At 41.3% G+C, this 24,322-nt stretch overlaps 1 long non-coding RNA gene across 1 annotated transcript; it reads right to left on the bottom strand.

Annotated features, from left to right (window-relative positions):
* Positions 1-10,797: 10,797 nt before the first annotated feature.
* On the bottom strand, positions 10,798-18,585 carry LOC105983694. The gene is made up of 2 exons (XR_001174953.1): positions 18,039-18,585; positions 10,798-11,211 (listed from the first exon to the last, which is right to left on the bottom strand). It is a non-coding gene; the product is annotated as an uncharacterized LOC105983694 (long non-coding RNA).
* Between the last annotated feature and the right edge of the window lie 5,737 nt (positions 18,586-24,322).

The following is a 24,322-nucleotide window of genomic DNA, read 5'->3' as shown; positions in this document are numbered from 1 at the left end:
CATGGCAGGAAAAATAGCGTGATCGGGGACCCAAGGTTTACTTTTTCCTGCCAGACAAGGGCTTGACTTGGCCATCTTAGGGCATCTTCCTCAGTAGGGTAAGAGGAAGGGAAAATTGTCCTCTTATTCTCCCATTCCAGCCTTTTAAAATTTCCTATAGAAGGGTGATATTGCACATATTCATTCTGTAACACAGTATGTTCTTTTCATTCTAGTGAAAAATATGTGTGATTTTTTAGTAGTATTTTTTTTCCTTTTCTCATTCTCTACCTGCCCTCCTATTAGAATGCAAAATTTGAGGATTTAAAAACCACCACCCTCCCTTTACATTTCTAGGCCGTTTATGTCCTTTTAAAGACAGCTTCTTGTGGCACGTTGAGAAGTGTGCTGGATGATTTCCGTCAGCTTTGGCAGGCTGTACCATGGAGCCTTCCAGTAGATTAAGAGACATTTTCAGTATACCTCAGGAGCATGAGAAATGACTCTCAGATGTTCATCTGAAGCATGTTCCTAATTGAAAGCACGAAGAGAATGTATGCATGCTAATGTCTGGGCTGAGTTCTGGCAGAGACTTAGCAAGACACGAGTGGCCCGGTCCACTTCTGCTGGAGTGGAGCTCATTCTCTGTGACATTTCATACAAGGATGAGCAGGGACCAGATCGCAGCGTCTATGGCAACTAAGTTTGCTTAGTCAGTTAGAGATGTGGACAAATAAGTATCCTAAGTTTTAGAAGTGTATAGCTTTTGGATTTGTCTTCTATAAGGCCGGGGAGGGAACAGGTCTCAGCGCCATTTGAGAACAGGCCAGCTACCTGTGCGTCACAGGCCCCAAATATGCACAAGCGCACAGGTGTCAAAGTGAATTGTCTTATTTCCAAGGTCACTTAGGAAGCTGGCTCCTTTTGAATCTTTCCCAACTTTTTTTTTTTAATATAAATTTTAAAAAATGCTGGGAAATTTCTGACACACTCAGGGATTAGTTCCCCCCCCCCTTTGTTTTCTCAGTAAGTTTCAGGACTGTTAGGTCTTGCTGATTTAGACCTAAGTAACTAAGTCTCCTGTGGTTCACATCGCTCATTTATTTTGTGATGGCTTGGTGGACTGTAGCTGACCTTGGATTTGGGGGGAGATTTGATAGTGTGTGATCTCAGGACCCTAAGTTTACAGTTGAAGTGGGCTGACAGCCGAAGGAACAGGATAACAAATGTATTACAACAAATCAGGAAGGGACTGAAGAGACTGAGGCCACAGGCCTAGGACATTACCTAATAAAACCTAAGTCAACAACCCCTCAACTCCCGAGGGGACTTGCCTATGATGAAATCCACTAACCTCACCCGTGACCCACAGCTCTGCTGACTTATAACTGTACTTGGCCTCAACTCTGGTGACTCAAAGTTTAGACATTCTAGCAAACAGGAGATGAAGAGCTTGTTTCTGTTTTGATTGCCTTTCATCATAAGATTAGAGATGATGTCCTGTGTGCTGGATGTTTATCAAAATGAGCAGGGTCAGAGTGGGTGACGCTTAGACTTAGGTCCCTCAGTTTTCTCAGAGGTTAACAAAGATGGAACTCAATTTCAAAACAATCTCTCCAAGCTCTGATAGTCTTTACAAGTCTGTAGGAAAATATTTTTTGAGTGTGGATTTGTGTGTGTGTGTATGTGTGTGTGTGTGTGTGTGTGTGTGTGTGGCAGGGTGGTTTCAAGTCTTGGCAAAAACATTTAGATATACAGAATTAAAACAAAATTTAAACTCAAGGTATAGAATGCAGATGTAATGGCAGGGAACTTCTTAGGATTTCCCTTATGGGTTCAGATGCATTTGTGGAGCCATTTACAGGAAAGTGGCTAGGCACCACGGCTTTGGAATCCTGGATCTTCTCATGATTGTGTAACCCTTGGCAAACAACGTAACCTTTGCTTCATCTGTAAAACAGGCAGAATAAAATATGACCCCAGACTGTTTCTAGGGGATTCAATTTGTTGAGCTATGATAGAACAGCACCCGTCACATAAGCCACAGTCATTAGATAGGTGTTGTCCTTAGCACTATCATCATCATGAATGCTGATATACTGTTTTATTGCTATTGTTAAACTGTTGGAAGAATTAGTGAGATCGACTTCGTTTTTCCTTCAAAATTGTGCCTTCTGTTGTGTTTCTGCAGCAAGCTGTGTCCCACCATGCCAGAATGGAGGGATGTGCCTCCGGCCTCAGCTCTGTGTGTGTAAACCGGGAACCCAGGGCAAAGCTTGTGAGACAGCGGCTGCCCAGGAGACCTCATCACCAATCTTTGGAGGGCAGAATCCTGGGGTTGTCTCCTCTTGGGTCCTTTCTGAGCAAGCAGCAAAGCACACTTCATCCAAGAAGGCAGACGCTCTACCAAGAGTCAGTCCTGTGGCCCAGATGACCTTGACCCTCAAGCCGAAGCCTGCCATAGGACTCTCCCAGCAGATACATTCTCAGTGAGTGTTTTAAACTTGCCTCCAACTAAGGAGCATCTTAGCCATGCTTAAATTCATTGCATTAAACCACTTTGCCTTTCTGGCACAATTTGCAGAGACTGCTTGGGTAATGATGTCTTTCTTTGCTTTCCACAAGGGTTTACTTGCCAGGCATACACAGCACAGTTCTTCAGAATGTTTGATCTATTCATTTAGTTCCACAAGGTAAATTAACTATGAGTATAAACTATAACAATAACCAGGATTATAGGGATCAAGGTGGGAAGGGAATAATGAAGATAGTTATTTCGTAGAGTTGTGAATTGAAAAATTCTTTTTGTTTTTTTTTGTGGTGTTTTTTGTTTTGTTTTGTTTTGTTTTTTGATCAGTCATGGGGCTTGAACTCTGGGCCTCAGTTCTATCCCTCAGCTCTTCAGCTCAGGGCTAGCACTCTACCACTTGAGTCCTAGTGCCACTTCCAGCTTTCTGGTGGTTAATTGGAGATAAGAGTCTCACGGACTTTCCTGCCTGGGCTGGCTTTGAAGGTGATCCTCCGATCTCAGCCTTCTGAGTAGCTAGGATTACAGGCGTGAGCCCCTGGTGCCTGGGGGCTTTGGTTATTTTTGAGGTAGGGTCTCATCTTACTCTCAGGCCAGACCTGGTGTGATCCAGCTCACTTGTGCTTCTCCTTGTCACTAGGGGATGATGGGCACACACCACCACACCCAACCACAGCTGGGGTGACAGGTGTACGACACTGTGCTCAGCTGTCAGTTGAGATAGAGTCTCATGAACTTCTTTTTGCCCAGGTGTCCTTGAACTGCCCAGTCTCTGTCTCCCAAATAGCTACAATTACAGACTCTAGCCACTGTGTCCAGCTTTGAAACAACCACTTAAGAAGAGAAACAACATAACATTTAAAGATCAGGGAAAAAGTAGGAACTCACTTTTGCACAAGGAATGCTTTTCAGAGTAAGTGATTCCTGGGATGACAATGGTTCTTTAACTTCCTAGCAGGTCCAATGTGTCTTCTTTTTTTAAAATGCATTTTTATCCTCATATATTGATTGTATAAAACAATGGGTTTTGTGTCAGTTTTTTTTTTGTTTTTTTGTTTTTTTGGTCAGTCGTGGGTTTTGAACTCTGGGCCTGGGTGCTGTCCTTGAGCTCTTCAGCTCAAGGCAAGCACAGTGTCAGTTTTTATATGCATATCATGTACTTTGATCTATTCTTCCCATTACCCTCTCTTGTCCCCACTCCTGATGACCTCCTCCTTTTTCTTAGTCTCCCTTCTACTCTCAGGTTGCATTGTGCACATCTGCTTTATCCGTTCATTTGTTGATGGCCATTCTGTAACTCGGCTATTTGTGATAAGCACTGCAATAAACATGGGTGTTCAGGTGTCTTTATTGTATGCTGACTTAGACTGCTTCAGAAATATAGTCCGGAGTGGCCTGTGGCAGCATCGTATTTCTAGTTTTAATTTTTTCAGGAGTCCCTACACTAATTACCCTAGTGGCTGGACTAATTTGCATCCTCACTAATAGTATATAAGGTCCTTTTTTTTTCCTAATTTCCAAAACAGAATTTGTTGGTGGTGTTTGTTTGTTTGTTTTTTGAAAATAGCCATTCTAACTGAAGTGAGATAGAATCTCAGTGTAGTTTTCATTTACACTTCCTGATAGTGAAGGATATTGGATATTTTTTTCATGTATTTAGTATCCATTTGTACTTCTTTTGAGAATTATCTGGTCAATTTATTTGCCCATTTCTTAATTAGGTTATTTATTATTTTGATATTTAAATCTTTGAGTTTTTTGTTTTTGTTTTTGCCGGTCGTGGGGCCTGAACTCTGGGCCTGGGTGCTGTCCCTTAGATCTTCAGCTCGAGGCTAGCGCTCTACCACTTGAGCCACAGCGCCACTTTTGGCTTTTTCTGCTTATGTGGTGCTGAGGAATCGAACCCAGTCCCCCATGTATGCAAGGCAAGCGCTCTACTACTGAGCCACCTTCCCAGCCCTTGAGGTTTTTTTTTTTATATAGTCTGTATGCTAGTGGCTTTTCAGATCATGAATTGGCTTTTTCCTCTCCCCTTTTATAGGCCGTCCCTTCAGTCTAGAGTCCTTTGGCAATGTGGAATCCTTTAAATCTGACACAATCCCATTTGTCAATTATTGTCCATTTCCTGAGTTACTGGAATTCTATTCAGAAATTGTCTATGCCTCAAATCTCAAGTATTTTCCCTGTTTTCCCATGGAAGTTTAAGAATTTCTTACATTAAGGTCTTTGATCCATTTTGGATTTTTTTTATTCATGCCAAGAGATAGGGATTTAGTTTTGGTCTTCTACATGTAGATATTCAATTTCCCCAGCATCATTTGTTGAAGAGGCTGTTTTTTTTTTTTCTCTAACAAAGTTTCTGCTGCCTTTGTTGAGAATCAGATGGCTGAAACTATGTGTTTTTTAGAAACTAGTCTTCTGTTCTAATCCATTGATTTAGTTAGTTCTTGTGTGAGTATCATGATTTTTTTTAACTGTGTCTCTGTAGTATAATTTGAATTTAGGTATTGTGATACCTCCAGCATTGCTGTTTTTATTTAGGATTGCTTTAACTTCTGTGTTTTCTTTTCTGTGAAGAATGTCATTGGAATATTCTTGAGAATTGCATGAAGCTGTAGATACTTATGACAGTATAAAGTTATTTTCACAGTATTCTTACTACTGATCCATGAATATGGAATATGATTTCATCTTTTAATGTCTTCTTCATTATTGCTATATTTTTAATGTTTTTTATTGTAAAAATAGTGTACAGAGAGGTTATAGTTACATGAGTAAGGTAATGAGTTCCTGTCGAGCATTGTATTGCTATATTTTTTGAAGCTGTTGTGAATGGAATTGTTTTCTTGATTCTCAGCGTGTTTGTTATTGCAAACATTATTATTATTATTATTATTATTGTCAGTTGCAGGGCTTGAACTCTGGGCTTGGATGCTGTCGCTCAGCTCTTCAGTTCAAGGCTAGTCCTCTGCCACTTGAGCTACAGCACCACTTCCGGTTTTCTGAGTGGTTTATTGGGGATAAGAGTCTCACAGACTTTTTCTACCTGGGCTGGCTTTGAACCACGATCCTCAGATCTCAGTCTCCTGAGTAGCTAGGATTACAGGTGTGAGCTCCTGGCGTCCCACTTGGAAAGCTAATTATTAATTAGCTAATTATTGACTGTGACTGAATCTGCTGCTGCTTTGCTAAAAGTGTTTATCAAATCTAAGGTAGTTCTCATGGTGTTTTGGGGTCTTTTAAGTATAAATTCATATCACTTGTAAATAGGAATGATTTGATTTCTTTTTTATTTGTATTCCTTTTTACTTCTTTCTTTTGTTTTATTGCACTGGCTAAGAATTTAAGCAGCATGTTGAATAAAAATAGAGTGAATGAACATCTTTATCTCATACCTGATTAAGGAGGAAAGACTTTCAGTTTTTCTGCATTCAGTATAATTCAGTATAGGTTTGTTGTTACGGCTTTAATTTTGTTGAGCTATGATCCTTCTTTTCCTAGTTTATTTTTTCTATTTGTAGAATTATTATTAAAAAGGTGATGCGCAGAGGAGTTACAGTTACGTAAGTCAGGTAACAAGTACATTTGTTTTTGGACAATGTCTCCCCTTCCCTCACTCTCTCCCAGTTTATCACTTCCATCCCCACCCATAAGTTGTATAATTTATTTTCAACAGAGTGGCTAGTGAGTTCCTAATTTCTTTGGGACTTTTTATCATAAAGAGGCACCGAATTTTGTCAAAGGTGTTTTCTGTATCTATTGAGATAGCTAGGTTTTTGTTCTTTTTCTTTCTTTATTTCTTTTTAGATTTTTGTTCTTGACTGTATTTCTGTGCTGTATTATATCAGTTGCCTTGCATCACTGGAATGAAGCCTGCTTGATCATGGTGCAGGATCCCTTTACATATGTTATTGAATTTGGATATTTATTGAGGAGCCTACAATCCTAGCTACTCACACCTACAATCCTAGCTACTCAGGAGGCTGAGATCGGAGCATCACAGTTCAAAGCCAGCCTGAGCAGGAAAGGTCGTGAGACTCCTATCTCCAATGAACCACTCAGAAAACCAGAAGTGGTGCTGTGGCTCAAGTGGTAGAGCGCTAGCTCTACCTGGAGCTGAAGAGCTGAGGGACAGCGCCCAGACCCAGAGTTCAAGCCCATAACCAACAACAACAGCAGCAGCAACAACAACAACAAAAAGTGTTTTATTGAGGATTTTTGGGAAAATTAAATTGAATCTGTAGGTTGTTTTTGGTGATATATTTATTTTCCCAATATTAATTTTGCTGATCTTTATGAACATGATATTTTTCTTTCTTTTTTTTTTTATTATATCCTATCTTAGTTCGGGAATCAGGGTAATATTAATGTTGTAGAATGAGGTTTTTTTTTTTTTTTTGCCAGCCATGGGGCCTGAACTCTGGGCCTGTCCCTGGCGCTGTCCCTCAGCTCTTCAGTTCAAGGCTAGCACTCAAAAGGTTTTCAGCCTGGTCTGGCCTGTAACCATAATTCTTCCATTCTTAGTCCCCCCCAAGTACCTAGGATTACATATATAAGCCACTGGCACCCAGCATGTGCATGTTGATTTAAAATCACGTTTAACCTTCCTGTAATCATGAAGGTAATTTCTGGGGTACATGAGCTTGCTTTCTATTTATGGGAGCTCAGCCCCCTCCTCCCAACCCTCCATGAGTGTTGGGTGGTAAATGCTGTGCACAATGAGAAGTCAGGGATAAGAGAGATTATTCTTGACCTTCTGTGAGTTATATGAGAAGCACAGCCCTTCAGATGCACAGGGTTCTTACACAAATTTTCTCCTCTTTAAAAAACCCCACTCGACATGGATAATGTGATAGAGAATTGGCTGCAGCTATAATTGCCATTTGCCTGGGAATGTAAAGTACAGGAAGTCCCCGACTTAAAAAGAACTTGACCTAGCCATTCACTGGTAAATCACTTGCTTGGAATTTAGAATGCTTTTCCCCTCATAGGGACTATCTCCACATGTTGATTAGTACTCACGTAGCCCACTGAGGTTATTTAATCTGTCACTGTAGATGGAATTACCCTAATTTATATTTCCTATTGGAATAGGCCACCTATAGTTCCTGTGGGGTCCTAATAACTTTTCTTTTCCCTTCTTATTTTGTCCTCAATCTTCTTTTCTTTCTGCTGGTTTTCTTCATTATTCTCTCATCTCATCATTCATTATTCTCTCATCAGCAACAATCCTTCGATTCTACCATGATAAATACTTTGGGGAGCTAGGTTTAAGTCTAACCACTTTGCAAGATTTCAGTTAGAAAACACATTTTGCAGTTCTAATGAAAACTTAGTAAGATTTTGCTATATTCCAGCAACTCTTTAAATGCTTCATAGAGATCATTAATTTACAACTTAAAATGGCACAACAAGGTAGCTACTTTTATTAATCTCATTTACTGGTGAGAAAATTGAGATTCAGAGTAGTTTAAGTATGTTTTCAAGGTCCTATGGCCAAATGATGAACTACAGGGTTAAACAGAGGTGGTCAATCCTAGCATCCATACTGTGAAGGGAGAGGCTAGTGCAAGTTTCCTGTAATGGACTGGATAGTAAATATTTCCAGCTTTGTAGGACGTGTGGTTTATGTTGCAGCTACTCAGGTTTGCATTTGTAGCATAAAAAGCACTCTTGACAGTGCACGTTTAACAACACTATTGCGTTGCCAAAAACCCTTTATTTATGGATGTTGAAATTTAAGTTTTGGTGTCCTGAAATTTCCTTTTCCTTATGATTTTTTTCTTGGCCATTAAAAAGTATAACAGTCCTTCCTAACTTCTGGACCCTACAAAATCAGGCTGTGGGTTGTAATTGCTCATGAGCTGTAGCTCGCTCACCCCTGCTCTGAAGGAAAATGATACTGTTTTGGTGCTAGAACATGACTGTAACTGTGTGTGTCCTTGCAGTGATATAAACGGTTGACTGTATCAGAGCCAGGCATCTCCCTTTTAGCATTGTTCTGCTCCTGAAAACAAAGAACAATTTTGTGCTGAACTATGCTTCAGTGATCAAGAGTTAGATTATAGAGCATTGCATTTAGTATTTCTCCCCTACCTTTATTTCTTACATAAACTGTAATGTGCAAGCAGCAGTATCTCACCATCCACGGTTAGAATCTGAAGTTCTGGCATTGCGCACGTATGGATTGTGAAAGGACTACTTGTCAGATGGAGGAGCAGCCTCCTCCCCTCCCCCACCTTCTTTGGGTCGCAGCATTGTAGTTTAGACAAGAATGTTATGAGTCAAAGAGGAGGCTACAGTTTCAGTCCTGACTCGAAAATAAAGATCATTAGGTAATTTGCTCTGGAGACCTACTATGCTGAATTGAGATGCTTTTAATGGTAGCTTTGTGGTAGTGGGTGTGCCCACTTAGGGGCGAAGATGCCATGAATCCTGATACTAAGTTGTGAACTTAGTGGTCCTTACGGGATGGACTAGAACATAGAAGATGCAGTCCTGGCCTATACAGGGATTCTGAGCTGATGGCTGGTCTACAAGTGGAGTAAAAAGGAAAGGCACAGTTGGCCTGTTAGTCAACTATGACATAATCTCATCCGTGTTTAATCACTTATCAAGTATGATAGGCTCTCTTCCCGTTTTCGTTGTTGTTGTTTTTAAAGAATCTTGCCTGTTGGAGATGTTTCAAAGTCTTGCTTTGTGCTTCACCTGTGAAGGGGAGGTGGATTTAACCTACTGAAGTTGTTCTACTATAAACACGAGGTTGCCTGAAGTGCCAGATGTTCAGTGTTACGTTGGTTGTGTGGAATACAGACTGCTTCAGTCTTCATCGTTGACTCGGCCTGTCTTCACTGAGCACATCCTGTGTGAAGGGACTGCGGTCAGGTGAGCAAGGTCGGAGGCCTGCTTCCCACTGGAGAGGGCCAGATGATGGATGGATGGATGATGCCATCCTCTGCATTTTGGGGTTGTGGGACGTGCTGTGGAAAAGAGGACGAACGAGGAGAGAAGCAAGTTGGGCCAGGTGGGGGATGTGCGGTTTGGAATAGGCTGTCAGGAAAGGCCCTGGTGGGGAGGTGGCAGTTAAGTCGAAGTTTGAGGATTGGAGTGCAGGAACCACACAAATGTCTGTGGGCAGAGGCCTCGAGACAGGGATGTGCCTGGCATGTTGGAGGGATGGCTTAGTTTGATAAAAACAGTATTGTTAAACATGGACACAGTTATCTGGGGGCTGGTGGCTCACGCCTGTAATCCTAGCTACTTAGGAGGCTGAGATCTGAGGACTGCAATTCAAAGCTAGCCCAGGCAGGAAAGTCCATAAGACTCTTATCTCCACCAGAAAACTGGTGCTGTGGCTGAAGGGGTAGAGCACTCACCTTGAGCTGAAGAGCTCAGAGACAGCGCCCAGGCCCAGAGTTCAAGCCCTATGACTGACAGAAAAAAAAGACACAATTTAGGTCGGTAGGTATGATTTGAAATCAGTTTACCTTTGGTTGAGTTGAGTTTAGAGAGTGTGTGACTTAGGTCCAACAAAGCTATCCCTCTCTTCTTCCTCCTCTTTCATCTTCCTTGTCTGTCACTGATGTCTTGCTCTATAGCCTAGGCTGGCTTCAGACTTGAGATCTTCCTGCCTCAGTCTCTCACATGTTGGAATTATAGATGTTCTCCACCATACATGGCTCCAGGAAAGTTCTTTTTTATTGTAAAGGTGATGTACAGAGGGGTTACAGTTACATAAGTCAAGTAATGAGTACGTTTCTTTCTTTCTTTTTTTTTTGTCAGTAGTTGGACTTGAACTCTGGGCCTGGGCGCTGTCCCTCAGCTCTTCAGCTCAAGGATAGCACTCTACCACTTGAGCCACAGCTCCACTTCCAGTTTTTTGGAGATAAGAGTCTCATGGACTTTCCTGCCTGGGCTGGCTTTGAACCGTGATCCTCAGCTCTGCCTCCTGAGTAGCTAAGATTACAGGCATGAGCCACTGACCCCAGCTTTTCATTTTTAATTCTAAACCATACTTACTAGTTGATTTTTCTGATCCATACAGTATTATTGCACACACATACATTCACACCCTTTTTTTTCCATCTCTTGGAGTTCATTTCTGCTTTAGCATCATTTTATATGGTCATATGTACATAGCTATTGAGCTACTGTGATCTGCTAGGATTATCCTAGGCATATACTAATTATTACAAATGTGGGAAACCATGGAGCATTTCCAGAAGAGTCAGTAGGAATGTGTAGCCTAGTGTGTGAGTTACCTTCTGCTGTATAACAAATCACCCCACAACTTAGCAGCCTAAAACAGCAAGCATTTATTGATTGTCTCCATGTGTCAAGAATTCAAGAGACACTTAGCTTTAAGCCCTGGCTTGAGTTTCTTCTGGGATAGCAGTCAAGCATTCAGCAGGGCAGCTGTTATTCGAGGGCTGGGGAAGTCACTTCCAAGATGGTGGATGGGAGGAGGCCTCTGCTCCGACACAGGAAGCTCTACTTCCTCGCCTTGTGGAGCTCTGTGTAGAGCTGAGTGCCTTACACCTTGAGCACTGGCTCCTCCCACAGCCAGTGATTCCAGACTAGAAGAGCATGGAGACAGCCTCAGGGCCCTTGTAGTGGGTAGTCTTGAAAATGCCATGCCTCCACTGCTCATCACAACTGAGTCATGAAGTTGAGTCCCCAGCCACGGGAAGTAGCTGTAAGCCACACTGCCTGAAGAAAGAAATAGGGAGGAAGTATTCAACAATGACCACATTGAGGTATATAATTTTGTTCGGACTTTACTATGGGTTGAGGAATCGAGGTAACAGCATCAGTTGTGCTGTAATAATTCTGGAGATTGGAGAACAGATACAGGGGGGCTTCTTACAAAATTAGTTTTATTGATTGAACAAAGAACTGAAGAAAGTTTCTTAGTAGGAGAATTCTGCAGTTTTACTTGTTCTCTCTGTGTACATGTGTGTGCGCGTGTGCGTGCGTGCATGCGTGTGTGTATGTGTGTCAGGCCTAGTGCTTGAACTCAGGGCCTGACACTGACCTTGAGCTTTTTTGCTCAAGGATAGCAAGCTACCACTTGAGCCACAGCTCCATTTCTGGCTTTTATGTGGTTAATTGGAGATAAGAGTTTCACAAACTTACCTGCTCAGGCTCATTTCGAATTGTGATCCTTAGGTCACAGCCTCCTGCATAGCTAGGATTACAGGCATGGAACAGGCATGGAAGATTGATCCAGCCAGGGTATCGGCAATGATGGTAATTGCAGGATGGCTCTATAACAGGTCATCACAGCAATGCAGAGGAAGGAGGTTAACTCAGGAGGTGCTGTCAGGAAAAATCTTGATACCTAATTGGACATGGAAAGCAAAGGAAGAAAGTCAAGTCTGGGACTGTGGGAGAAAGGGCGGATGTGGATATCTTTTTATCCTGCTGATTCTTGAAGGTTGCTTTAGAAAAACCATGGGCCCAGGGTCTTTGAAGGTATGTGATACTTGGTGATAAAGCTTTGTGGTAGAGTAACTAATCATTCCCTGTTCTCTGCTAGACACAAAAACAAATGGATATCAGTAGGACAAGGCTAGTTTCCTGGTTTGGAAACACTGTCCAGTTTATTTTGGGGAGAAGTACCTACTGTAGTTGGTAATTTCATTAATGGTTTTTGTTGAAGTTTATTTCATGGCTGTTTTCCAGTACCTGAAGGAAAAAACCAAATGATGTTTCAACTGCTGGCATACAAATGTATGCAGTCTGTTTTGGGATTCCTTAAATGATTCCTCCACTGTAAAATGTCAGAGTCCTTAGAAAGTTCATATGAAACAGTTCAAGTTACCATCACACTTGAATCCTTTAGAAGTTATCCAAGTCTAGTTGTCAGTGTCACTCCACATGGGTTACTTTAAGATTGCAGGTGCATCCAAGGGTAATATGATTGTTTCTGCCTTACCGCCTGAACAATTCAAAGGAGCAAAATTCACATCTGTTCACCTTTCTAGAGCCTATTCTTTCTGTCTCTCTCATTATTCACACGTTCATTGGAGTCCTTCCTAAAAAGTTGTTTCCAGTTCTCGGTAGCTCTAAGAGAAGCTTTGTAGATTCATGTCAAATGCCCTATTTTTTCTTGCTAATTTTGATGGATGCTGTAGACACTGACTGTGAAATTGTAAAGTGAAAGCCATAAGGACGTTCTTTAGGTGCTAACGTCTGTTGGTTGTTGGGGTATACTGGTACAGTGAGCACTGCTCTGCAGAATGGGGAGCTGTTATCTGTGCAGCGTGAGGAGGAAGTGCTTCTGCAGGAGACAATGTGCCCAGTCTGCTCTCATCGTGCTTCAGCAGGAAGTCTGGTTTTACTCAGGATGCGGATGTCAACTGTATCTAGAGAGTTCACACGGATCCAGTCTTTCTTGCTTTCCTGGTGATGTCCATTTTCATCATCTTCTGGTGTCATGACAAAGGAGACTGCTTAGTGTCTCTGGAAAAAGCAACCTTTTCTTTTTCAAACCATTGAAGTAAATTTACTTACTGGCATGGATTCTGTCTTCCTTCCTCTCTTCTCTCTCTCTCTCTCTGTATCTCCCTATCTCCTTCCCCCTTCCATCCCTTCCTCCCTCTCTTTCTCTCTTCTTTCTCTTTCTCTATTTATCACTATCTACCTATCTCTCTATCTCTCTTCTTCTTCCCAAGCATATGGTAAAGGTAAAAGAAGCAGATGAGAACCTTCTTTTCAAAAAACAAGAACAACTCTTATGAGTTCTATATTTATCAAGTGAGTTTCTAGTGTGCCAGATAGTTTCTAAATATAGAAGACCCTTTACAGATTCCACACAGAGACGAAGGGTTCTACTTTTAAAGTTCTTGAGAAATGAGTGTTCTTGGCATTTATCATGGAAGTGTATTTAGTGATGTCCATACCATGAAGGAGGAGGGCCTGAGCACTGTGCTGGACTTTGCCTACTTTTTTTGGCGGGGGGGGGGGTTGGTTGTGGGGCCTGAACTCTGGGCCTGGGCGCTGTCCCTCAGCTCTTCAGCTCAAGGCTAGCACTCTACCATTTGAGCCACAGGGCCACTTTCTGCTTTTTCTGCTTATGTGGTTCTGAGGAATCAAACCCAGGGCCTCATGCATGCAAGGCAAGCACTCTACCACTGAGCCACCTTCCTAGCCCCTTTGCCTACTTTTTATCTTCCTGTCACTATTCTAGTGAAACTTCCAAAAAAGATTGTATGCTATGCTGCCTACAAGGATGGAAGACTTGGAATATTCCCTTATATGTTCTGCCCTCCTGATGAATAATAACAACCAAATAGAAACATCGTATTTTCTCATAAAAGATAGTAGGCGCATGCTAAAGCCACACCAATAGTTGAGACTTTAGGAATAGGTTTTAAGTTGTTGTTGTTTTTCTTAATCATCGTGAATAGCTGATATTGGGACCTTGAATGAACATGTTAAGGCAACCAAGGAATTGGTCAATCCTTGAACTGACACTTTCCCTGAATGATCTCTCAGACTCTGGGAGGGATTACTGACTAACTAGGACCCCTCATCTCAGCTTGCAACCCTTCCCTGCATTTCTTCTTTAATACTTATATAGCATTTTTATTTTTTGAGTTTTCCCTAGAAGAAAAAAAATGTAGCACTAGAAGCTGAGGTCTTGCCTGTAGACTGTTCATGGACACTCACATCTCAGAAATGTCCTTTCTTCTTGCAATAATACCACTGGCCTTGCCTAAGCCCTGAGCATTCTACAGACAACGTGGCACTCCTCCTGTGTGTGATCTGCCTGGCAAGTCTATCAGGTAGGGGGCATTTTCAGTCTCTGTTTTATGATTATAGAAAACAGGCAAAGTATTGGAATGTTGAAGCCAGGGATTTCAGAGCTGATTTCACCATCCCTTTGGGATGGGATAAGGACTCAAGTTTTGAACCAATGAGTAATTTTAAAAAATTATTATATATACATTTATTTCAAGCTTTAAAAAAACATTTGAAGTTAGGTGGAAATTATAAAAGGAAAACCATGAGAAAAAAACAAAACAAAACAGAAGTGTACATAGCCTAATGATCATTCCAAAGTAACGTCATACTCCAGCAAGAGACACTCAGGTTTGAGAACAGAACATTCATAACCAGCAAAGGCAAGTCACCCTGCCCCTTCCTCCCATCCATCTCTTCCTCCTCTCAGAAGGAGAGTTCAACCCAGTGGGTTGAATGGGAATCTCAAAAGCTTTTTGTTCAGGCTGACTTTTCTCTTGCATTCTGTCTTCCAAATCGCTGGAATTATGCCCCCACCTGTTTTGTTCTTTGAGATAGGATTTTACTAACTTCTGCCAGAATTGACCCCGAACCACAGTGTTCCCATCCCACCTCCTAGGGAGCAGAGATTACAAGCACAAGCCACTGAGCAGGTCGGATGGGTAAATTATTAGGAGGGAGTGGAAAGTAGGGGGTGGGGCTTAGTGAAGGAAGTGGATTGGTGTGGGCGTACCCTGGAAAGCTGTATCTTATCCTGTGCTCCTCTCTCTCTGCTTCTTGGCTGCTACAAGGTGAGCAGCTCTGCTTGCCCAAAGCAATGAACTCAGACAGAAACCTCTGAGATCAGGGGCCTGAACTGATCTTTTTTCCCTTACCTTGATTTTCTTAGGTATTTGTCAAAGCAATGAAAAGTCTACCACACCTGGAGCATTAAGCCTCAACATGAGTTCTGGCACAGACGATTCACGTGCAAACCATAGCTCTATTGCTCCTTTACCTGTTGAATGTGGAATCAGGATTCAAATTTAGGTGATCTTTAAAGTTTATCTATAAGATGTATATTGCCTCTTCTAAAACAGTGCATTGGTATTAGTTTCTTCTCATGGGAGGAGTAAATTACCTATTTAAAGATTTGTGAAAAGTACAAATTTGTCATCTCATAATTCTGAGGTAAAGAAATCTAAAATGGTTCTTCATGAACTAAAATCAAGGTGTCAGCTGGGCTGCATTCTTTCCCGAGGCTCAATGGGAAGAATCAACTTCTAAGAGGCTGCTTGTATCCCTTGTCTTGTGGTTCCTTCCTCCATATTCTAAACAAGCAATGTTGGGCTAAGTCCTTCTCATTCTTTTCTTTTTCCTATTGTCATATTTTAGCCCCCCTTTCTATTTCTAGGGATTGTTAGGATTAAATTGTATCTTCCTAATAATTATCTCAAGACCAGCTGATGGGTAACCTTAATTAATCTTCAGGTTTGGCTCCCCTGTGTATGTAACCTAACACTTCCACAGGTTTTTAAGAGTAGGACATTAGAAACTTTGTGGGACTATTTTTTTTCCTGTGTTCTGCTGTGTCCTAGTAGTCTTCCTCTTTTCTTCTTTCCTTCTCCATTCAATAGCTTGAGAAATGTATGCACTAAAATTTAAAACTAAAATGCATAGCAGTTCTCTGCCTCAGAGTTACTTGGAACCTAAATGGTGAGTCTTTGTGAGATAGGGGAAAACTATACCTATATTACACAAAAAGTGCAGCAAGTAGGAAATAAAGAGTAAAAGTTCAATAACCTTGTGGTAAAATTTCCCCAGCATTCTTGAGTATATGCTTTATCTCTCATTGAATTCTCAACGATGTCCCATGTGATGAGCAGGTCTTGTGGTCTCAGGACAAGAACTCTTGGATGGGAAGGATGTCTACTTAAACTTTATGCGGTAGAGAAACTCTAGATTTGCTAAGCCAGGAAAAAAAAAGTCTCTCTTTATTCAGCACTATTTTTGGATATGAGATTTGTGTGTGTATATGTGACAGTAAGATCCAGAAAGACCAGGTGGGATTAAAATAATGGACTGGAAAATGTTTCTTGGCCCACTGGAATTAGATGGGGCTCAAATTTACCATGGATAGGGGGTGGGGAGGCTCTAGCCGTCTCCGGCCTCCCTGTAGTTCTTTGCACATTAAGCACTGGCGAGGCGGAGGTAGGAGGATTCTGAGTTTGAGGCTAACTTAGGCTACATAGTGAGACTGTAGTGGGAATGTAAATTAGTGTAGCCACCATGGAAATCAGTATGGAAACTTAGCAAAAGTTAAAAGTAGAACTACCATACAAATTGGCCAGAAATCTACAGGAATACAAATCAGGGAGCAATAGAAACACCTGCACACACATCTTCAGAGCAGAGCTGTTCACAATAGCCAAGTGGTATAATGTGCCTTGGTGTGTCTGTCTATGTAGATAAAGAAATGTGGCATGCATGCATGCATGCACACACACACACACACACACACACACACACACACACACACACACAGACATACACAAACTGATAGTTTTTAGACATAAAGAAGAACGAAGTATCATTTTCAAAAAAAGTAGGTGGAAGTGGAGATTATCATGGTAAGTGAAACCAGCCAGATCCAGAAATACAAATATCGCATGTTTTCTTCCATGTATAGAATCCACACCTGTAGATAACCATGTGTTTATAGATACATAATGAGCCAGAAGAGAAAGAAAAAGGAAAGAATAGGGAGATGAATTGATCAAAGCACATTGTATGTAGGCATGGAAATAGCAAAATGAAATCTGTTAACAATAATGAAACTAGGGTCTGGGGAGGTGGCTCAGTGGTAGGGCGCTTGCCTTGCATGCATGAGGCCCTGGGTTCGATTCCTCAGCACCACATAAGCTAAAAGAAAAAAGCTGGAAGTGGCTTTGTGGCTCAAGTGGTAGAGCATTAGCCTTGAGCTGAAGAGCTGAGGGACAGCACCCAGGCCCAGAGTTCAGGCCCCATGACTGGACCCTCCCCCCCTCCCCCAAATAATAATGAAACTGGCCAGGTATGGTGGTAATCTTATATCCCAGCTGCTTGGCAGAGGTAGGAGGCAGAGGTAGGAGGATCATGGTCTGAAGCCAGCCCTGGCAAAAGTGTGAAACACTAACTTAAAAAACAAAAACAAAACTGAAAACAAACTGAAGAGAAAAGGAGTATGGCTCAAATGGTAGAGGGCCTGCCCATCAAGCATGATGCTCTGAGCTCAAACCCTAGTGCTGCCAAAATATCTTAAAGAGGAAAATACAAGAGGAGTAAGGAGCACAAGAAACTAATAGATGGGGTAAATTTGATCAGTGTATATTGAATGCATAGGTAGAAACATCTCAATGTACAATGTGGTACTCTACCACTTGAACCACAGTTTTACTTCTAGCTTTTTGGTAGTTAATTGCAGATAAGAGTCTGCTTGGGTTGGATTCAAACTTTGATCCTCAGATGTAACATCCTGATCAGCTAGGATTATCAGTATGAGCCACCAATACCTGGCTAAGAAAAGAGTTTTAAAATGTATTCTTGAGCCACAGTGCCACTTCTGGCTTTTTCTGTTTATGTGGTACTGAGGAATTGAACCCAGGGCTTCTTCATGCATGCTAGGAAAGCACTCTACCACTAAGCCACATTGACAGCCCTTCAAATATATTCTGTACAATAAAAGATGAAATAAAAGTTAAAGAAGAAACAAAAGAAATCTAAATCGGTGTCCATAACTAGAGGGATCTTTTCAAAAGGCAAGTCTTACCTTGCATAATGCCTTTTATGGCTTCTCCATGATCTGTGGGTGGAGATCAAAGTTCTCTGTAGGATTCAACTTCCCGGTTTTGCCTTGTGCTCCTTTCACTGGTCATTGCTGTAGTCTCAGGCAGCTCTTTGACTTGCCCAGCTCCCTGCTCACATTGTCTTTGACCAAATATTATTCTGTCTGCCATCCACACCTTCCTCTCTATTTAATGCCCACTAATTCCATGGATCTCAGTTTCCAGAGAACATTCTTGACACCTCAGTTTCCCCCTCCCTGCAAGGCTTTGTCATGGTGCCCAGTGTTTTCTCACTCCTCAGTGTCCTCAAAGTGCTGAGAGAAATCCAGTCCATAGAGTCATGAGGAAATGAGGTAGAAGTGGCCTTTCGAGGGCAGGGGGTCGTTCAGGCATCCTTTCCCATTCTGTTGAGACTTCTAGGTAATGGAAGGACTCAGTTCTTGACTATCTGTGGATTTTTGATGGATCAGACCGCAGTTTTCTGGCTCTTCCATTCTTAATTACAGTGCAAAGTCATCTTGTTCCTTGTGCCTCCTATGTCGCCTCTGAAGACATGAGGTAGATTTACAAGCACAGGATGACAGCGGAGCCCGTCAGCTAGTCTCTTGGGAAAACTGTTGACACTTGACACTATAAATCCAGTTTATGAGCTTGAAACTTCCTTGTTCTTGTAAGTATTAAATTCAATATTGATTTGAACCTTGACATTCTTGGCTCAAGGGTTCATGAAAAGCAAACAGGGTCGTTCATGCAAACTTTGATGATTTAAAAAAAAAACTGTGTTCATATAATTCTAGAGTCATGTGGCTTAGTGGAGTTAACGCTTCCTAAGATATGGAAGAAAGGTGTTATTTCTGTTAGTACCTCTGAATAGAATTAATCCTGGGTACTTGTCCCTTAGAAAGTTATTATTGCGGCAGAGTAGAAAATAGAACAAGAATTAGGGCCAGTTTTTTTCCCCCACCTTTCTGGAATTTTCTTCTGATGTACACCATAAAGTTTTATATCTTCAAAAGCTCACGGCTCTGTTCAAGTTACCCAGAAGAGTAGTTACAGCTCTATCTTGAACCAGGCTTCTTGACCTCTTACTCTATGCTCTCCACATTTTTTTTTTTACTATCAGTATATAATGATAAGCATACATGCACACTTACGCACACACCAAAAACAATCCATCCAAGTTTGGAGATTATTATTTTGTGTGTATGCTGATACTGGGGTTTGAACTCAGGGCCAGGGCTCTCTCCTTTAACTTTTTTGTTCATGGCTGGTACTCTGCTACCACTTGAGCCACAGTTCTACTTCTTGTTTTTTTTTCTTGTTTTGTTAACTGGAGATAAGTGTAGTCTGGATTGATCTGCCTGGGCTGCCTCCCAGACTCCATCCTTAGCTCTCGGCCTCCTGAGGAGCTAAGATTACATCATCAGTACCCAGCTTGAAGAGTATTTTTTCCCCCTGGTCCTGGGACTTGAACTCAGGGTCTTGGCACTGTCCTATACTCAAGGCTAGCACCTCTAGCATTTGAGCTACTTCTGTTTGTTGTTTGTTTGTTTCTCTTCTGAGTAGTTTATTGGAGATAAGAGTCTCACAGACTTTCCTGCCCCTGGCTGCCTTCAAACTGTGATCCTCAGATCTCAGCCTCCTGAGTAGTTAGGATTATAGGCATGAGCCTCTACGCTTGGCTTGAAGAGTATTTGTGAAGCCGAAAATACAAATAAAAAGTGGAATGGAGTTTAAAAAAATGTAGTTGCTTTAAGATTCCCTTAAAATACCTTTCGTTTCGGGCCGGGAAGGTGGCTCAGGGGTAGAGTGCTTGCCTTTCATGCATGAGGCCCTGGGTTCAATTCCTCAGCACCATATAAGCAGAAAAAGCTGGGAGTGGTGCTGTGGTTCAAGTGGTAGAGCACTAGCCTTGAGCTGAAGAGCTGAGGGACAGCCCCCAGGCCCAGAGTTCAGGCCCACGACTGACAAAAAACAAAACAAAACAAACAAAAAATTTCTTTCGTTTCATCTAGGAACAGGGCAACCTTGTGAATAAGTTACTAGTGTCAAAAGGCCTCCTCCCTCAACCCCCCAGCTTCTGCCACAGATACAGGATTTATTTTTTATTTTTATTTATTTTTTTGGGGGGGGGGTCCGGTCGTGGGCCCTGAACTCTGAGCCTGGGCGCTGTCCCTCAGCTCTTCAGCTCAAGGCTAGCGCTCTACCACTTGAGCCACAGCGCCACTTCCGGCTTTTTTTCTTTTTGCTTATGTGGTGCTGGGGAATCGAACCCCGGGCCTCATGCATGTAAGGCAAGCGCTCTACCACTGAGCCACCTTCCCAGCCCACAGGATTTATTTTTGAGAGGAAGCTTTCTCATTCCAGGGTGTGCTTTGACAAGGCATTAGTTTTACTGCTTTCCCAGCGCTGCCTTTTCTTTCTTTGCCTGATGTTGGTGTCTTGCCAAGAGCTTGTATTGCAGACTTGATGGACAGAGTCTAAAGTGAGACATCATTCTTCCTTAATTTCTTCGGAGCCTCCTTATGCAGCAGCTAATCCTTCCTAATTACATTTCTAGGAAGGATGTTCTTAACTGAAACAGGAAGATGACATAGACATTTTGAGGAGATTAGGAGACACTTTAAGAAAAGAAATTCTAAAGGAAGTGTTCTTCTGTTCCTATTTCTCACTCCCTGGGCAAAACACCCTCCCCCCCACTCCACTTTTTCAACCTCTTTTCTCTCTATTCATCTTTCATTCCAATAGCTTCTATTTATCTCCTGGATTAACTAAGCTATTTTGAAGGAGAAAACACAAACACACACATACACACATCCTAAAAAACTAATTTCCTTGTAACAAGGCAAACATTTTACAACTTAATTGCCCTGCTGTTTTGAAACATGACCCGTGCATGTAAATATTTGGGAAATTTAGTGTGCATTTTTTAGGAATATCTTCCATGAGGCTGAAATATGTTGCAATCTGCCTGGTTAATTTATCAGTATGCTTCTTTATGTCAGTTTTAATCAATAAAAATTACTGCTTTTTAGGTGAATGTAGATTTATTAGTCTGATTTTTTATTATTTGTGATTTTTAATGTTTTAAACAAGGAAGCATGATTGCTTTCTCCTTTTGTAAATCATTCTTTTTTTTTCTTGTTGGTCATGGGGCTTGAACTCAGAGCCTGGGTGTTGTCCCTGAGCTTTTTCACTCAAGGTGTGAGTGCTCTACCACTTTGAGCCACAGCTCTACTTCTGGTTTTCTGGTAGTTAATTGGAGATGAGTCTCATGGACTTTTCTGCCCAGGCTGGCTTTGAATTGTGATCCTCAGATCTTCGGCTCTTGAGTAGCTAGGATTACAGGCATGAGCCCCTGGTGCCTGGCTTCATTCTATTTTTTATTACATGTTCTTACAATTGTTTTTATTGGTAAAAACGCTTTTCATACTGAAGATCCTTCTTATCAAACCTTTGAAGATATTTTTCAAGAAAGGGACTTATCTGTAGATAGAACATTATTAGTATTTATTGATTGGCCTTTTGTACCCAACATGGGAAGAAACTCCTCAAATTGTATTTTATTTTATTTTTTGACCATACTATGTTTGAACTCAGGGCCTGATGCTTGCCCAGCTTGCTTGCTGGGGTCCATTTCAAGTCCTGCCTTTTGCTCATTATTTTGGAAGGTGGAGTCTCAAAGATTTTTCTTCCCCAGCTGTTCGAACTGTGATCCTTAGGATCTCAGCCTCCTGAGTAGCCAGGGTAATAGGCATGCTTTGCTTAAATTATACTTTTGAAACTCCCTACTGGTCTATGAGGCCATGACTCGTATCTATCACTCATGGAGTGCACCATTTGTTTCAGACTTTTTCTGTCTTCTCGGAGAGTGAGTGATGTATGCAGACCTAAATCTTTGGGCACTGCTTGAGCCACCATAACTTCCCAATTCTAGAAAGTTCTTGGTACACTTCGAATTGTTGCCTCATCTCATGATGAGTCTCAGACCTTTCCTCCACAACCTGAAGTTTCAGTGGACAAGAGTGGATTCATCCATTCATTCCATCCAGAAATAATAATGAGTGCTAATCACATACCAGATAAGAAACCTCCCAGTAGCAAGTCTAAAACGATTATGACTAAAACAATTACTTAACTGCCTAATTGATTATAAATGATAAATTTATAAACTATAGATTCCAGTGGAAAGCAATGACTAGAAAGTCTTGTTTGGGGACCAGAGCATCAGAGTAAGGGAAGAATTGTCAGCCTCAGCAGAATGGTCCTGTTGCTGGAGGCCTGCTAGGTGATCAACCCCTTTAGGAGGAATTGAGGAAAAGCAAGAAATGAGGTTGGGTGGGGAGGTCCAGATTATGGAGATCCTTGCCAATCAGGTAGAGAAACTTTGGAGGAGGGGCCTGAGAGTCACAGAATGACAACTTGAAGAGCCACTAAAGGAAAAGCACACCTCTCCTGGGTGAAGCCAGGTCAGGCAGGGTACTGTGCCAGGGAGGGAGGAAGGCCCCAGGTGGCTGGTGGGCAGATTTGAGAAAGGGTTTTTGGAAGGAGCTGCCTCTCACAGGAACTTCTAGACAGGAGAGGAAATCTAATTTCCTTTAGGACAGAAAGGATTCATATTACCAGTAAAGGAAACAATTCCTTTGGTACCAGGTTAAGGAGTTATGTGAAGTCTTTTAGACATTCATCTCTCACTCTCTAGATAAGTCCAATGGAATGGTAAAGTGGGGGTTCTCTTGAATGCCTTATTTTCCTTGTTCTCTTCTATCCCTGGATTCAAATAAAAAAAAAGCCCAAATCAAAACCACATTCTTTTTCCTTCTGTGTTAATCAAAACATACTTGGCAGGAATTTATTGTCTCTTTTTTTTTCCCTCCTGTCTCAGACATTCATCAGACTGATTTTCAACATTTTTTGATCTTTGCTGACTTTATAGCTTTTGCTGTAACTGCTTCATAGTTACTTTATTTTTGCCCCCCCCCCACTTCCTGGGCTCCCAACATAATTTCTGTGCATCCTTTCTTGTGTTGTATACTAATCTAAAAATGTTCCACTCAGGTATATTTCCTCTCCCTTGGTTGACAGAAACCTCTATCTTTCCTAATGTTTTCTGGTGAAATAGCAGTGAGCCAAGCATATTTACCCATATACACATACCTATTACCACCCACATGCTGTTTACTTTCCAAATATCTCTAGTTGGATTGTTTTTCTCATTAGTTATCATTACCTGAAACGAAAGCAACAATAAATTCTGGAATATAAATCACATTATTTACTGTGTCATATTAAATATTCCCATAGAAAAGCAGTTTCTGTTTCAAATTTGCTTAATTTAGCTGTTTAATGGCTAACATTTCTTTTTTTTTTTTTTTGGTCGGTCGTGGGGCTTGAACTCTGGGCTGGGGCACTGTTGCTGCATTCTTCAGCTCAAGGGAGTGCTCTACCTCTTGAGCCACAGCGCCACTTCCGGTTTTCTAGTGATTTATTGGAGATAAGAGTCTCATGGACTTTCCTGCCCAGGCTGGCTTTGAACCGCAATCCTCAGATCTCAGCCTCCTGAGTAGCTAGGATTATAGGCGTGAGCCACCAGCACCCGGCTTGGCTAACATTTCTAGGAAAGTTTTATTTTATTTTTTTTTTAATGTATGTGTGATTTGCTTTGTGGAGTATTCATTCCTATAATGTTGAATTGTGTGTCATCTTTATGTTCAAATTAATTTTAGGATGTTCATTGAAACATTCACACAGCATTTTAATAAAATTATAACATTTATATTCATAAAAACATTTAGGATGTTCCTTAAAATTACTTCCTTTGGGAAGTCTTTGACAAATGATTTGAGACCTTCACTTTCACATCTTTTGTTGTTGAATGCATCTAATGTAAATACTCTTTAGTTTCAGTAAATGTCATACCTTGAATATACTTTTCCTTCTTTTTTCTTTTCTGTTATTTCTAAAGTGAGTTTTTTGGGTAAATAACTCCATTTGAAAAAATACAATTCTATTGTTATATGAAGATGTTATACAGAGGCGTTACCATTTCATAAGTCAGATCTTCAGTACATTTCCTTTTTGGACAATGTCACCTCTTCCTTTGCTTTCTCCCAGTTTCCCCATCTCATCCCTGCCCACAATTGCATAGTTTATTTTCCACACAGTGTCTACTGAATACCATACCTGCATTTTAATTGCTCTATCTTTAAAGACAAAATATATGACTGTTGTTCCTTTGATGGATGTGAAGTCATATATTTGGCCCATT

This window comes from Dipodomys ordii, unplaced genomic scaffold (genome assembly GCF_000151885.1).
Source record: "Dipodomys ordii isolate 6190 unplaced genomic scaffold, Dord_2.0 Scaffold20, whole genome shotgun sequence".
NCBI classification, from domain to species: Eukaryota; Metazoa; Chordata; class Mammalia; order Rodentia; family Heteromyidae; genus Dipodomys; species Dipodomys ordii.
The sequence above is the reverse complement of the archived record's forward strand: the minus strand, read 5'-3'. Positions and strand labels throughout refer to the sequence as shown.